Source organism: Molossus molossus, unplaced genomic scaffold, assembly GCF_014108415.1.
Source record: "Molossus molossus isolate mMolMol1 unplaced genomic scaffold, mMolMol1.p scaffold_m16_p_23, whole genome shotgun sequence".
Taxonomy (NCBI): Eukaryota; Metazoa; Chordata; class Mammalia; order Chiroptera; family Molossidae; genus Molossus; species Molossus molossus.
This window is the reverse complement of record NW_023425359.1, coordinates 25822643-25837547: the sequence shown is the minus strand read 5'-3', so window position 1 is coordinate 25837547 and position 14905 is coordinate 25822643.

Genomic DNA, 14905 nt, shown 5'->3' with positions numbered 1-14905 from the left:
TTAAGGAGGAATGTATCTTTGTTTTTATCAGTGTAAGTGAATGTTCAAAGCCAGCCAACAACAGAACGGAGCATCCAGCCCTTCCCTGTTTTGGTTCAGGGTTCACTGTACAAGGATGAAAGGCTAGGACGTGATGAGTTTAGATACGTCTTTTGTTTTCAGGGTAACCTGCTGCATTGCGACAGAGGAATGGATGTATGAGGTCATTGATCTATTCCAGGTGAGTGGAAGCCGAAGGCTTGTTCTTCCTCCTTTCCCTTGGATGGGAAAACAAATTGAAGAATTGCCTTTCTGAGGAAACAAAGTTACTTGCTCTGTTTGAATAAGTGCCAAAGACACCCTCTCTCCCCAAGAAAATCTAGCTCCTGGCAAACGTCCCTTGTAAGCACGGACTCTGTCTGCCCTTGCCAGTACTTTTCCATAATTCTAGTAGGAACACAGACAAAATCCTTTTGCATAGGACCTGGATAGGTAGGTTGACAAAGAATGAAAAAGATACATTTAATTTAACCCAAACCTAGGTATATTCATTGAGTAAACTCTAAAATTGAGAAAAATTGTAGTCTGGAGGCCAGGGCCTTCATCCACAATGAGCATAACGCATTATCAATGTTCATCTTGGGCTTCCTTCACAATGGATGGGTTTAGACAGTGAAGGAACTTAGCTGCTTTATTATTTATTAACTGTTTTCTTTATAAGTTTCCTTTGTACCTAATTTAACTGAGTCTCATAAGCAACTTGGTCTGTTTTTTTTGGGGGGGGGTTACGTGCCCCTAGCGGGAACTGAACCCAGAACTCTGGTCTGCAGGTCGACACTCAACCGCTGAGCCAAACTGGCCAGGGCTTGGTCTGTTTTTTATATAACGTCTTTCCACACTCATTTTGTTGGTTTATGTTTTTTGTTTTTGTTTTTTATCCTCACCCGAAGATATTTTTCCATTTTTTTGTACAGATAGGGAGGGAGAGAGAGGAAGGGAGAGAGTGAGAAACATCGACGTGAAGGGATACATCGAGTGGCTGCCACCCGCACGACCAACCAGGGCCGGGGACAAACTGCAACCGAAGTACGTGCCCTTAGCGGGAACCGAACCCGGGTCTCTCCGGACCGCAGGCCGATGCTCTAACTGCTGAGCCAAACTGGCCAGGGCACATTTTGTTGGTTTATGTAATAAAACAATCACTAACAGATCAACTGTTAAACAGCAGGAACAAATCCCACTGAAGAGAAGGGGCTGCGGAGGCTTGATGGGCCCAGCCGGGGAACATGTCTAAGGAGTGCGGGCTTGGTTGGGGTTGACTGTTGGAAGCCCGGTCTAGTGCTGGCTGCTGGGCTCCTGGGAGGTGGCTGCTGTTCGGGGTGCCTGGAGCTTCTGGGGCTGCCCTGACCCACAGGCTCCTGGCACATGTGGGGTCCTGCTCTTGCTGTTCCTTAGGACGACCTCATGGCACATAGATAGGTAGTACCCTGTTTCAGTAGCGAGGTGGCCAGTGGTAGGAGAGGTGGACTTTGGAATTAGGTGAGAATGATCTGGGCCTGCTCTCTGTTCTAGGGGAGAGCCCGTCTGGGTTGGCTTTGCTGGTTGTCTCACAGGCTCTGTGGGTCTTGCACTGAGCCAATGGGCCCCAGCATTGTGAACCTGCTTCCTGCCTCTGTCCCTGCCCACACCTTCCCTTGACCCCAGACAGAGTGGGGAAATGTGGCTTGTGGCCCAGGTTGTGAGGTGCTCCTTGAAATCCAGCAGCCATCGTCAGCCTGGAGGTGGCCACAGCCCCACAGGCACAGGTCCTTAAGGGTCCTCCTCACCCAGGCTGAGAATGGGTGGCCAGTGCCCTGTGTTCTGTAGCAGTGCTGGCCTAACCAGGTACCACTGTGCGCCCTCAATTAGGCCCTTTCACAAGAGGAGGTACGACCTGGGCCTCGGCCTGCCCTGGAAGGCACAGAGGTGGCAGCCAGTGCCCAGCCTGATTCAGTCTCCTCTCCCGCCTGCTCCACTGCACCGTCCCTCCCCCTCGTGAAAGAAATTGGTAAGGCGTAGAGTGAACAACTGGGAGTGGGGCCTGTGTCCAGGGAGCAGGGTCAGTGTGGAGATGGACTGAGATGCTCTGCCTGGTGGAAAGCTGTCCGCTTGGCCTCATTTCCACGGAGCACGTCCAGAGCCTGGCTGCAGGCGGTTCTGGCTGCCACTCCAGGCTTGGCCACCAGAGGGTGTCATGGAACCGGTTTCTGTAAGAGCCGCGGGTCTTTCTGCCACAAGGGGGATTTGTCCAGCTTGGACTGGCCATTTAGAGGGAAGTACTAGAATTAGGCCGTCTTCAATGTTTGTAGGAGTTACAGGGCTCCACCCCTTCCTTTCACACCACCTTCCCCAAGTTTGGTTTTTATAAATAGGTTTATGGGAAGAGTGGAGATTAGAGACAAAGGTCCTTTGGGTGCCAGGAGGCCACGGGGAAAGGCTGACCCTGATCAGAGGTCGATGTGCTGCCCCCAGGGCGGCCTCATTAGAGAAGGGCCAACAGGACCTGCAGGAGGGCTGCTAGTGCTCAGGGAACACTGATCATCCGCCCAGAAGTTAAGCGTGAGGAAGTGAGCGGGGGTGGGGTGCAGAAAGTGTAGGATACACCTAGGACTTGTAGCTGGTTGCTGAGCCTGACAAACCCATGTCCTATCAATGCTGGGCCATGTGTTTCCACCGCACTGATCTCTGCCACGTCGCTGAGCTCCTTCAGAGCGTCCATGGCTCTACGTGCCAGGCACTGCTTGTTCTTAGGGCTCTGCATAATTGTTTAATCCTCCCGACACACGAGGTCCTATTTTCCTGTGGGTGTGAGTGGGTGGCTAGAGCTTTGGAGCAAAATTGTGCCCTTGTTGGCTTTAGAATTTGAAATCCGGAGCGCGGTGGCCCTTCTCTTGCTGCGCAGCTGCAGGTCCTTGGAGGGCGAGACGGTCAGGGTGCCTGAAGGGCAGCTGTGTCCGAGGCTGTGTGTTTCTGCCCAGGAAGAGGGTGACCTATTTCCTAGCTGAAGTGAGGCAGCCACAGTTATCTTCTAGCATGTGTCTCCTAATACACTGAGACCGTGGGGTGGCTTGGGTATTGGAAGGAAGGGTGAGAGCTCCCAGGTCCTCCAGGACAGGCCAGCAGGGGTTTGTCACAAGCAACGGAAGAGGGCAGCGGAGCACAGAAGTGGATGCCCAGAGCTGGGACAGCCCACCGGAGGGGAAGCCGTGGTCTACGTAAATGCCCAAGGTCAAGGTCACTCTCCATTCTAGATTTCTGCAAGGTCAAGCCCCTTAGGAAATGCAGTTCTCTGACTCGCCGTGGAGGAGGAGACTCAGCTGTAGACTTAGGGCTCCAGAGCAGGCTGTGGGTCCCCGTGCAACAGAGGCAGAGCAGGCACCTGAGCTGCCGTGGGCCTGGCGTGTGCCTGGCACATTGAGCACCTCCTGTGCCCACAGACTGCACCGAGTCTCACAGGCCCAGGACGTGTGGAACCCGGGCACAGTCCTGTGGGGCCTCTGACTGGGTGGTCAGTCCCTTTGAACCCTCCATCGTCAGACCATTGGCTATGCTAAGGAGTCTGCAGCCATCCAGTGGTGGGACCATCATACACTTGTTGGCTGCCGGGAGCTAGAAAATAATTCCTGTAATACTCACACTCAACAAGGACGAGCTGAGTGTCAGGCACTGCTGGGTGCTCTTTAATTCGGTGGATCTCACCACGTCCCTATAAAGTAACTAAGTTGCATAGTATCATGGCCTGTGAGGTGAGCTGAGCTTTGAACCCAGACAGCCGGCTTCCAGAGCTGAGCTGGAAAGCATTACCCAGTCGCACCCTGACAAGCCAGCAGACAAGGTGCTTCCCAGGACCTCTAACCAACTCCCGACGACACCACTGTCTTTTCTGAAACAAAATTGATGAACTCCTCTTATGCTGACATTCTTTCCACCTTCCATCGTTCCCGTCTGTCTCTGAAGGAACTGCAGGCAGCCGGTTGGCAGAGCCCATCGTGGTCTTGCCTTTGCCATCCACCGTTCACTGTTCCACACCCACCCCATTGGAGCCCTTGAGCTGTTTTCCTTGCCCTGACGTGATTGCGGCTGCCTTGTGCTGAGACCCTGCTCACTGTTCATAAACGTATTGTTTAACCGTCACAGTACTTTAGGTGCCGAGAAGTCTCCAGTAAACAGATGAAGAAGTTGAGGCTTAGGAGAGGTTACAAAACATGTCCAAGGTTGCAGTTCTCTGACACCAAGCACCTACTCCCTTAATGTGCTATTGTCTCTGCCCCAGTGCCTTGCTCTTTGTTGCCTACCTGGAGGCAGCTGGCAGGTGGATCCTGGCCTCCTACCAGGTTGGGTTGGTGCTCACTCAAGTTCTCGTCACCTCACTTCCTTGTGGTGACTGGTTTCCTCTATGCCTGTCTCCGCAGCAAGTCCGAGCTGCTCCAGGTGTGTGGTGTGCACCTCCTCGGGGCCCTGGCAGGCAGTATCCCAGGAGGTGGAGTTTTTTGACTGGACAGACGATAGCTACTGAATGAGTCTGATGTTTGTACCCAAGGCCCAGACAAGGGTGGCAGACGGCCCTGGGACACCCGTGAGTGCGTGAGTCCTCTGCTCCGGTCTCTGGTGCTTGGCTCCCACAGCTGGGCACATCCAAGGGCAGGTGTGTGAATAGGACCCCCATCTATGAATGCAGGGATATTAAAGGGTTAGTTATTCAGAAAGGGTTTCAACTGAACCTGCTTTCATCCCCTGGATGATGGGTAGTTCCAAAGCCCACTGCTGCATTCCACCCTGGCCTGATCTCTCCAAACCAGCCCCAGGTGCCTCGTGCCCCTCCCCACCCCTCCTCGCTGTGCGCACTCTGGTCACCGAAAGGGTGGGGAGGGAATGGCTGAGCAAGTGGCAGGCTGACACTGGACAGACTACTCCAGAGGCACCCTCTCTACTAGAGGAGTGGACACAAGCTCAGGGACTGACGGGCACGAGGCCATGGGAGTGGTGCCTCCTTGGGGAGGGCGGATACTCTGCTCGGGGCTTGAGATTACTATTCCCCTCAAATCTGAGGAGCAAAAAAGCCTTTTCAGAAGGTTGAGGTAAAATTTGGGGTGGTGATTCAGTAGTGACTTGGTGGCTTTCTTCTGCCAGACATGGTCCTGAAAACCCGAAAAGTCTTCCCTGCCATGAGGTGTGAAATTACAGAGAAGCTGTTTCCTCTGCCTCCTCCTCCCTCCCCGTTCTGCTGTGTCGGAGAGTTCTATTTGAACTCAGTTTTCAAAATTGCTTTTATTGTTTTGTTCGTTGCATGGGGAGTGAATAATGACAGTCCACTTCATCAGCTTCCTCCTGGAGGAGTTGGTCTTCACTGGCTTTGTGGCTTTTTGTTCGTCTTTGGTGATAAAAGCACTTTTTATTCACTAGCTAAAAGTTAATGGACTTTAGTATGAAATATATTAAGTAAAATTTAAAATACTTTTAAGCTTGGTATGTCCACAAATTCCGATGAGAAGAAAACCAGGACCTTTGGTGACAGGAGGTGCAGGTGAGTTTCTGAGCCTTTCACTCAGGACCAGAGGCAGGTGTCTGGCTTCAGTGTTCGGTCTTTGTTCGCTCAGTTGTCAGGCAGGGATGACACAGTGCTCCAGGGGAGTGACAGGGCTGTGTGGGGCAGGAGGCTGGGACCACAGCCCGAGGATCAAAGTCCACGCAGGCACCACGGAGGGAACGGAACAGGGCTGCCCAGTGCCTGCAGCATGGACACAGGCTGGGCTCAGGACAACCAATGCTGTGAGAAGCTTGGCGAGGACACGGCCCTCACAGGAAGAGGAGACAGTGACACAGGTGCTGCGGAAGTGAGTGGCCAGGGTGGCTCTGAGCAGGAGATGCACCTGGTAGGGAGGGTGCAGGCACTTGCACCCCAGGAAGAGCCCCGGCAGAGTGCGATGCTGCAGTCCCCTCGCCTGTCCAGGGAAACCCAGTAGAAAGAGCAGTCGAGAGGTTGCAAACCCCTTCTCCATGGAGAGCTCTTGGAATCAGTAGACAGCCCTCCGTCACCCTCGTGATCCAGAATGATGGTGTGTGGAGGTGGTGCTGGTGGAGGTGGTGCTGGTGGCCTGAGACCACAAAGGACCCTCTTCTGAAAGGACAGAGTTTGAAAGTCTGGATGTGGGTTGTTTCTTTTTTCTTTCTTTCTTTCTTTCTTTCTTTCTTTCTTTCTTTCTTTCTTTTTCTTTCTTTATTGATTTGAGAGAGAGGAGAAGGGAAAGGGAGAGAGAGAGACGGAAACATCGATGAGAGAGAACGTTGATTGGCCGCCTCCTGCATGCCCCCCACTGGGGATCAGGCCCACAACCTGGGCAGGTGCCCTGAGGAGGAATTGAACTGGTGTCCTCTTGGTGCAGGGTCGACGCTCAACCACTGAGCCACACCAGCCGGGCAGTGTCTTCCTTTTTCTGACTCCTGAGGCCTGAGCAATGAGCTTCTGGTTCGGTTATAGCCCAGGCACTCCTGGTCCTGATGAATTAAAAGAACATTAAGGCTGCAGCCAGGGACAGCACATTTTTCATTTAACCAAATTGATTGCAGCATTGACTCCCTACTCAGAGAAGGTAGGCTGTTCTTCTCTGTCCTGCGGTCCCCAGGCGGGCTTGGAAGTTGGGCGGCGGATTGACACAGCTTCAGCTAGAATGGGGAGCAGCGAGCCGGCAGTGAGCTCGGCTAGGCTCTGTGCCAGGGGCAGCAGCCTGCCTTCCAGCCCTGCGTCCTGCAGATGCACTGTCAGTGTGGGGAGCTGGGAAGCAGAGGACAGGGTAAGCAGCCCCCTCTGGGCAAGCGACAGTCCTGGGATACGCCTGGCTAAGGGTCCCATCATCCTAAGTCATGATGACAGACTGGACTCCTCTCTTCCTCCTTGCCCAAGCTGCTCTGCGCCTCAGGGCTGTGGGCACAGCCTGTCTCATTTAGGGCTCCCCAGAGGTCTTCCATCACCTCTTCCTGACAGCCAGGGAGGTGAGCCATGGCCCTGTTCTCGGAGGCAAGGCTGGTGGGGTGGCCTCCAGGTGCCACCTGGTATCACTGGCAAAGGGATAGCACACCGTCCACTGCTCTGCACTCCCCGGATGGGAGCCTCTGCAGCATTCGTGGGGAGGCAGGGGCTGTGCTGCTAGTGGGTATTCCAATTGTGCTGCAGGGAATGGCTGGCCCTGCCCCCTCCTGGGGGGGGGCTCCATGTTGTCTGTGCAGCCCCACCCCCTTCTCCCAGGCTCTTCCCCAGCGCCACACGTTCCTCTGCAAACCGCCCATAATGCCACTTTAAAGGGACGTGTGAGCATCGAGAAATTAACACGTGTGGGAAACCCTGGTATTTAACCGATGGTGGTTTCCTCTTTTCCTCCTCGGCCACCTCCCGGCCCCTCCTCTCCCCCACCCACCCTGGTCTCATGGGCCCTGCACCTTCAACTTCTCCCGAGGATCCCCCTCTTCTTCACCAACCCTTTAGGCTGGGTGACCACTGTAGGTAGAGGTGTTCAGTAGGGGACGGGGAGGGGAGGAGCTCAGAGATCACAAGTGACTCTTGGTGGTGGGGGCGCTCCTGTAATGTAGCCTCAATGGGACCATGAGGTCTGACTCTCCCAGACCTGCAGGAGGCTGGGGCGCTGGGCGCCGGTGGGCTGCAGGAGGCTGGGGCGCTGGGGGCCGGTGGGCTGCAGGAGGCTGGGGCGCTGGGCGCTGGGGGCCGGTGGGCTGCAGGAGGCTGGGGCGCTGGGGGCCGGTGGGCTGCAGGAGGCTGGGGCGCTGGGGGCCGGTGGGCTGCAGGAGGCTGGGGCGCTGGGGGCCGGTGGGCTGCAGGAGGCTGGGGCGCTGGGCGCCGGTGGGCAGCGCTAAAGGGAAGGCCAGTGTGGGTCCAGCCCCTCCTCCCCCTCGACCCCTTTCCTCCTCTTGGCTTTCCCTCCTCCTTCTGCCTCCTGCTCGCCCCTCCTCCCGGCCCCTCCTTTTCCTTCTCCTCCCTTTCCTCCCCCTCCCCTCTCCTCCCGGCCCCTCCTCCGCCCCGCCCTCTCCCTCTCCAGCCCCGCCCCGCGCCGCAGCGCCACCACAGGTGCTCCTCCCCCTCCCCTCCTCCCCGCTCCTTCCCCGCCCCTCCCTCCTCCCCCTCCCTCCTCCCCCCGCCCCTTCCTCCCCCGCCGGCTCCGCTAGTCTGCGGCAGAGCCTCTTGGCCGAGTTGGGGCCGGGCCGGTGCAGGGACTGGGGCCAGACTGTGCCAGCCCGCGTCCTCCCGCCCCTCGTTGCGCCCTCGCGTGGGGCACCGGCCTCTCCTGCTGCTTCTGCCGCTCTGGGTAAGTCCGCCCCCCGCCCGCGGGGCACCCCTGCCCCCCAAAGTTTCTTCTCCCTGCGGGCTTTCTGCCGCAGCTCAGGGGTGCAGAGTGGGCCCCTGCTCTGGGCTGGGTGGTCGGGAAGTTGCGGCCGAGGGGAGTTTGGACGCGTCCGGATGGAAGGCTCGTTTTTTGGGGACCGGGCTTCTCTGCGGGTTCCAGGCGGAAAGGGGACGCAGACTCCTCCGGGTCCCGGGATGAGCCGCAGAGCAGGACGTCCCGGGATCTTCTGCCCTCTCCTCAAACTGGGGGACCCCGGCCCGTCGTGGTGGGAGGGCAGAGACCCAGGATCCCCGAGAGGGTGGGAGACAGACGACAGGGCTGAGAGGCGCTGGGACAGGGACTTGGGGAGGATGGCGGCCCCTCTCCTCTCTGCAAATCTCATGACTCAGCAGGACTGGGGCGTCCCGTCTGCGCCAGCGGCTCCCCAGGGCTGTGCCCCCCACCCCAGAGCGCAGACGCCCACCGGCTCCTGGACTCCTTCACTGACCTTTCCCATGTGGGGTCCTTCCTCTGCCTCTTCTCTCCCCACTCTGTCAGGGCACAAGGTTTTAAATAAAAAGACGTAATTTATCATCCCGGCACTTTAACCCGGGGCCCCTTCCCCATTCTTCCCACATTCTGAGGTGCCTCCAGGACCCCCCACCCCTGCTGTAGGGGCTGCCAGTGCCCCCCTGTCCTCTGCAGCATCCTCCCCTCCCCCGTCAGGCAGAGAAGTAAGCGCTCCCAGGCCAGCCGGAGGAAGGGAGTGTGAGGGGCCCACAGGGTGGGCACAGCAGATGGGGGTGGGTGGGCATGAGAAGGGGGAGTCCTGAGGACCTGGATGCCCAGAAGGCAGGAAGATGGGCTGGAGTTTGACCTGGAGATGGCGGGTGTCCTCTCCCCTCCTCCCTGGTGCTGCCCCGATTGGGGGGGGGGGGTTCCATGTGTGGTAAGGGTTGTCCTCGTCCGGACCCAGGCAGCTCTGGTAACCCCGGCACTTCAGCAGAGGGGGTGGCTGTGAGGGGCAGGGCAGCCCTTCGCCCTTCCATCTGTCGCCCCCTGCTCAGGTCCAAGCCCAGCCTTCAGGCTGCTGGAAACAGCTCTGTGGCCACCAGAAGAGCTGCAAAGAGCTGCCCAGTGCTCCTAAGGCCAGGCCCGAGGGCCAGGTGGAGGGGCCGCGGCTCTCTGGCCTGCCTCCTGGTGAGCGGCGGCCTGTGTCAGGGCCCTGGGGGTGAGTCAGCGTCGGGGGTCCACAGCAGGCTCACTGTGGCCAGGCCCTGGGAGCCCAGCCTGACCCTCCTCTGCCCCTGGGGAATGGCCAGTGCTACCTGAACCTCGTTGCTGGCTTTCTGCCCTCCGTGTGGCCTGCCTGTGCCTGGCCTGGCTCTTGGACAGATTGCTGGCCTCATCCTCTAGGAAGCCCCTTGGCTTTTTCTGGGGACCTCTTGGGCTTGGTCCTTACCCCCCTCCTTCCTGTTTTGCCCAAGGAGGCGCTGGGGGGCTTTGGAGCCTGGCGGAGGGAGGTGCCTCATGCAGTCCCCCCTGGTCTTCATCCCAGGAGGAAGGGCCCAGGCTGCTCCCTGGTGAGTCGGCTTTGTTCAGCGAATCCTGAGCTTTCCAGGCAACTTTGTGTATTTTGGGGGGAGATGATGCTAGCACCCTTCTCACTGTCTCAGCGCTGCAGCCTGACACCCACAGGTGGGACGCAGGGAAGGGACAGGTACTGGTGTGTGCAGATGTGCTCTTTCCCCACAGAAGAGTGGCACCTGCCATCTCCCGCCTGGGATTGGCTTTCTCCCTGGGCAAAGCGTGGGCAAGGTGAAGACCTGCCAGGGCCAGGAGACCCTTTCTGGAGCTGGGTCTGGGTTCTTTGGACCTCACCCTCAGGCAGCTTCCGGCAGATGTGACAGGGCTGTCCTTGCCACTGCAAAGACCTGGGGCGGGTGGGCTGGAGGAGCCTCTTCTGTGCCCTCCCAGAGCCGGTATTCACCAGCCCCAGGCAAGCCCGGCTGCAGGGAGCGTCCCTTCTTCGTTGCCCTGGATCTGTCCCCTTGGTGGGGTCTCCTGTCTTCCGCACCCGAGTCCGTGCAGCCTTTGGACAGTAGATAGAGTGGAGCAGGTGGTCTGGGAGCGACAGTGGGACGAACAGTGAACATGGAGGGAGCGGGGGGCTCAGTGGGTGGCAGGAATAGCTTGTCACCCCTCCCTGGACAGCCACGTCCTGATAGTCAGGGCTGGGCACAAACCGAGATACTTTTTCAGTCGCTTGGAATTTGGCGTTTGGACTTCCCTGATCCAGGTTCTAGCTGAAGCTGGGTTTGGTTTCCTTGAGCCAGATAAAACAAAAGCCGGGGTGATGGGGATGCTCTTGAAGAGCTGGAGCAACAAGCCAGAGGGAACATAAAAGGTGTTTGCTCAGTGGGGCGCAAAGGGCTCTGCAGGCCTGGGTTCGAATCTCTGGGCTGCCAGTCACAGAGGGTGCGGTTTTGTTAACTCGGCATTGTTTGTTGGTAAACACCTGCTGGGTGCCAGCCTGCGCTGGTCCCTGTGGGTCCAGCAGTGAGCGCCACAGACGGAACCCCCCTCCCGCCCCCGCCATCGCCATCGCGGTTTTGCATTCTGGCCGCGTAGGCAAGTCACTCAGCCGCGTGAGCACGTTCTTCATTTGCCCAGTTGTTCGTGTTTGCGTCCGTGTGTGCCAAGAGCTAAGCTAGGCCGTGGAGACCTGCCCCGCAGCACTCAGGATGCAGGGAGTGACACCCCTGAACGAATAATTGCATAGAGGGCTCGTCCACCTGTGGCAGTCGTCGGGCAGGGTGCGTTGCGAACATCGAACGGGGCAACCTGACCAGGTCTAGAGAATTTCATCTGTACAGCAGGTACCAACACTCACCCCACAGTCGAGGGTAACTGTGACGATAGCCCACGGGACAGATGCACCCCGATTCTCTAGGTGAGTCCTCTTTACACTGGCGAAAGCCAGAGAAGTCAGGGTTCAGTCCTGGGTCCTCGGGGAGCAGGAACCCTGTGGTGAACGACAGTTTCACTAGAGAAAAGTCAAGTCGCAGCTGATTCGCTGTGAGCCGTAGGGTGACCAGCCAGACGGCCCGGGCTCCGTCCAGCTGTGCTGCTCCCTCCGATGGGGGCAAGTTCCTCAGCCTCAGTCGTCCCATCGGTAGAATAGAGATAGAATTCATGCCCTGGCCAGTTTGGTTCAGCGGTTAGAGCGTCGGCCTGCGGCCCTAGGAGACCCGGGTTTGGTTCCCGCTAAGGGCACGTACCTCGGTTGCAGTTTGTCCCCGACCCTGGTCGGTTGTGCGGGTGGCAGCCACTCGATGTGTCCCTTCACATCGATGTTTCTCTCTCTCTCTCTCTGTTCCTCTCTCCCCCTCCCACTCTACCTGAACAAAAAAAATGGAAAAATGTCCTCGGGTGAGGATTAAAAAAAAAAAAGAGAGAGAGAGAATTCACGTCTGACACAGGTGGTTTGGGGGAGGATGGAATGAGTCGCTTCCTGTGAAGTAGTGACAGCATGTCCAGCACGCGATGAGTGCTGTCATCATTAGGGGCCCCTTCCCCACCCACACAGGGCTCTCTTGGGTCCCCAGCTTGGGGAGGACTTTCCACCTGTGTTTTCTCAAAGACTCAGTGGAGGGAGCTACTCCAACTCCTTGGTGGCTCTCCAGCATCCCGCCCTCTGAACCAGGCAGGTCTGTATGCCTCATGAGCTGCATCTTGCCAGAGCTTAACTTCTGTGAAGGGTCTGTCCCTGCACCCCCTCCATCCCTGGAGCCGACCGTTCAGGGCAGCAGCCCAAGCGATGGGACTGGACTAGTCCTGCACTGCAGGGACGGCCTGGCTGCCACTCTACCCTGAAGAGTCTGAACTTCCACCTGGCCGGTTCGCGACCCCTGCACCAAGAGGTGGTGGAGCGCGACCCCTGCACCAGGAGGTCGCTGGTTTGATTCCGGTCAGGGCACATGCCCAGGTTGTGGGCCGGATCCCCAGTGGGGTGCATGCAGGAGGCAGCCAGTTGATGTTCTTGCTCATCAATGTTTCTATCTCTCTCTCCCTCTCTCTCTAAAAATCAATAAAGAAGAAGAAGAAAAAAAAGAGTTCTGAACTGTTCAGCAAGGGTTCCACAGTTAAATGGCAGGACACCCCAGATGCATGGGACACAGAGGGGACACGCAAACTTCCTCCCCAGAGAGTTTCCAGACTAGGACAGAGTGCCCACCTATATGGTCTGGAGGCATCTGACTGAACACTGGAGCAGGGAGGCTGAATCCCAGGTCCCTCCCAGACCTTGCTAGTTAGGAGTGCAGGATAACAGCTCCTGAACCCTCCTGAACTCAGAGGGTCTGATGCTACCAAGCAGCCCCCCAACTGGGGGTTGGGGCAGGAAACAAGGGGGGTTGCCCTGCTATTGTAAAGTTAGGAGAGGGCCTCCTTCGACTGCTTTGCTTGGGACTCAGGATATCGGCTGCCCCTGTGGGCATCGCCCACCAGCCAGCATAAGAGAAGGCAGGGCCCTGGCCAGTTTGGCTCAGCGGTTAGAGCGTCGGCCTGTGGTCCGGAGAGACCCGGGTTCGGTTCCCGCTAAGGGCGCGTACTTCGGTTGCAGTTTGTCCCCGGCCCTGGTTGGTCATGCGGGTGGCAGCCACTCGATGTGTCCCTTCACATCGATGTTTCTCTCTCTCTCTCTCCCTCCCACTCGATCTGTACAAAAAATGGAAAAATATCCTCGGGTGAGGATAAAAAAAAAAAAAAAAAAAAAAAGAGAAGGCAGGGATGGGACGGCTGGTGTTGCCCTAACTCTGTCCCACCCCCAGGGAGCTCCTCCCTCCACAAGCTCCTCCCTCCCTTGGCCATCCCACCCAAGCCCACTGTGGGACGAAGCTTTTACATCTCAGGGCTGTGGCCCTCAGCCCCACCATGAGGTCTCAGTCACCGTCCCCATTTTACAGAGGCCGAGAGAAGTGATGTGACTTGTTCAAGATCTCACACCACCCCCAGGGCCCAGGCCCCCAGGGCAGTGCAGGCCTCCAGCTGATTGGTCAGGACTTTCTCCCCGGCCCGCCTCCTTCCTCTGCCCCTTCCCACCAGTTATAGAGTCCGCGGTCCGGGTCCTTGGGCGGGCGTGAGGAGGGCAGTGTTCTGCATGAGCAGGAGGTGGCTGAGGTCCGACAGCAGACTTGCACAGAATTAGGAGGGACCCTGAACGGATGGGTCAGCGGCCCTGGGGTTGGGTGTCTTGGGAGCACCAACTCTGAAGGGCCAGGCAGAGCCATGGGAGTGGCCCCGAGAAGACCCCGGGCACCAGGCCGAATCTGCCCCACTCCACGGCCTGATCCCAGTGGGGCGCTGACATCATCAGTGCCCGGAGCTCCTGCAGGCTCCCAGCTCCCAGTCTGTAGCTAAAGGCTTCCTCTGAAACCCAGCAGGACCTAGGTGGGCGCACATGCAGGGTGGGGCATGGGTCCTGGGGCAGGACAGAGAGGCGGGGAAGGGGGATCCAGTTGGCTGCTGCTTCTCTGCTTCAGAGTCAGGCTTGAGAAGCCCGGCCCGGAGGCCTCTGCTCTCCTCCCCACCCCCCACCTCTGGTTCAGGCCCAGAGGCCTCTGCTCTCCTCCCCGCCCCCCACCTCTGGTTCAGCTCGACTGGGCCCTTCTCCGGTAAAAGGCACCAGGGGTCAAAGGGAGCTCACAGCCTCCATCCGCCTGGGAACACCCCGAGGGCGGCCCCCCACCCGCCCGTAGCCAGCAGGAGGGCTGGGCTCCTCCATGCTGCCCACATTCTTCCTCCATTCCCTATGCGGAGAACCTGGGGGGCCCAAGGACACTTCCCTGGACAGTCAGGGACCAGGTAGAACAGCGGTTGGGCAGGGAGGTTCCCCTAAGGCACCTGAGGGGACAGGGAGGCCTCAGGCGTGGAGGGGCCTGATGGCTCCCAGAGCCAAGCTGGCTCTGGGCTCGGGGTGTAGTGCCCGGGGGGTGTTGCATTAGCCACGCCGTCCCCGTCACTGCATCTGCTGCAGTGTCCACAGTGGACTGTGTGGTCCTGGGACTGGACATAGAAGGAGGAGGAGCAGGGGCTCTGAGGCTGAGGACAGGCGTTGGAGGGACTCAATCCCTTTCTGCCCGAGTAGACTGAGCTCATGGCCTCAGGTGAGGTCCAGCAGCCCCCGCCAGAGGCCAGAGGCCAGAGGCCAGGAGGCAAGACCCTGAAGGCTCTTCGGGTTGTCCTGGTGCTTTGGCAGCTCAGGGGGTCCGAGGAAGTTCGCCTGTCCGGGCTGCAGGGGAGGAGGGCTGTTCTCCCAGGATCCTGCAGGTGCGGGCGAGAAGGGAGACGGTGCACCTCTCTCTCTCTCCCCTGTTTTCCTTTTCTTCCCCCTCCTCACTCCCACTTCCAGGTTCAGCTTGTTCTCAGGTCAGATGAGGCAGGACGGGGCTAGTTAAGTGCGGAGCAGGGCTTGGGCCCCGAGATGGTGCCTGCTTCTTCCCCCCGAGAGCAGAAATGGCCCCTTGAGGTCAGCTGGGACTCGGCTCCAAGGA